This window comes from Elephantulus edwardii, unplaced genomic scaffold (genome assembly GCF_000299155.1).
Source record: "Elephantulus edwardii isolate Elephantulus edwardi_28Jun2011 unplaced genomic scaffold, EleEdw1.0 scaffold00269, whole genome shotgun sequence".
NCBI classification, from domain to species: domain Eukaryota; kingdom Metazoa; phylum Chordata; class Mammalia; order Macroscelidea; family Macroscelididae; genus Elephantulus; species Elephantulus edwardii.
In genome coordinates, this window is record NW_006400019.1 from 3579036 (window position 1) to 3580678 (window position 1643).

Consider the following 1643-nt stretch of genomic DNA (forward strand, 5'->3'; position numbering starts at 1 on the left):
TCCAAAATCTCTGTAAAATGTTCATTAAAATTAATAAAATAATATTTTTTAAAATGAACATAAAGATTTTATTCAGTGTATATTTGGGTATACAACAAAACAACAAATATTAAACAACTTTTTAACATTTTTTTCATTCAACTCTATGCCAAGATTCCAACCTTTCCCATGCAACAGCTATCAAGATCTAAATGGAAAGGTAGCTAAGTTGTAAACACTTTTCCAATAGCAAGTATTTGTTGCTTGCTGTTATGTGCTTACAATTCACCTGAGACTCTTATTGACAATAGCTCTGAACCCGGCAGTATCCTGAGCTGGTCTCATTGTCTCTGACAGGCCCACTCCCATTACCCTAGTTAATGTGTCAGTCCATCTCATTGTGTTCTTTCTCTCCTGCACCGTCCCTCTATTCTTCCAAGTATGGTGCCCTTCTCCAGGGAGTGATCTCTCCTTGCCACGTGCCAAAGTATGTGATCTAGACCTTCAAAATCCTTGCCTTCATGGAGCAGTATAAACCAGTATAAACCTGTTTGTTCTCTTGGCAATGCATGGCAAAAAATAAGGCCCCAGGAATCGATGGGATAGTGATTGACATGTTTCAACTCACCGGTGTGACTCTGCATGTGCAGACCAGTCTGTGTCAGGAAATTTGGAGGACAGCTGTCTGTCCAACTGACTGGAAGAGCTTCATATTTATTTCCCTTCCCCCAAAAGGTGATCCAACAGAAGGTGGAAATCATTGAACAATATTAATATCACAAGCTTTGGGCATGTGGCCAGGAGAGACTGGTCCTTGTAGAAGGACATCATGTTGGGAAGGGTGGAAGGGACAGCACAGGAGAGGAAGACCCCCATGAGATGGATTGATACAGTAACTGGGGTAATGGAGGTGGGTGTGTTTGAATTCGTGAGACTGTCTTGGGACAGGGCAGGGTGTAGAGCTGTTGTATGTAGGGTCACTATGGGCTACAGGCGATTGGACGGCACATAACAGCAACAACAATTAACATCATATGAAAGCAAAATACTGCTGTAAATCATAACTAAAATGGCCAGAACAGCACACAGATAGGGGACTGTTTGAAGTTAAAGCAGAATGTAGAAGAGGTCAAGGCACCAGAGATGTCATGGCTGATGTCAGAAAATAAGTTCACCATTTATCTACAGTCTCACTGCTTTACAGTCTGATTATATACATTGACCCATCACACACTTAAAAAAAATTATTCTATTACTTTGCATACAAAATTCATATACTTTGTGTTCACACTTTCCTCCATTCACTTAATACACTTTTATTATTATTTGAAAGCACCTTTGAATGTTTAACTGATAATTTTTTAAAAAATTTATTTGGATTTTCTTAAAACATAAGGAATTTTGTTCCGTAATAACTCTGTTATACTGCGGTTGTCTCCATTTCACCCTGCATGACCTTTCTCCCCCCAATTCCTTGGGAGCTGAGCCTGAACCTAGAAATGAGCTCTGACCTATACTGCCGCCTTGTGGACATAACGCGTCATTACTAGAAGAGATAAGGCATAGGTGGGGTTGTACAACCGTGCTTCCAGCGTGCAGCTAACCTTTCATTAGGTGTCTGATCCTACAAATGGTTTCGCGACGAAACTGCCCATCTTCCTCTG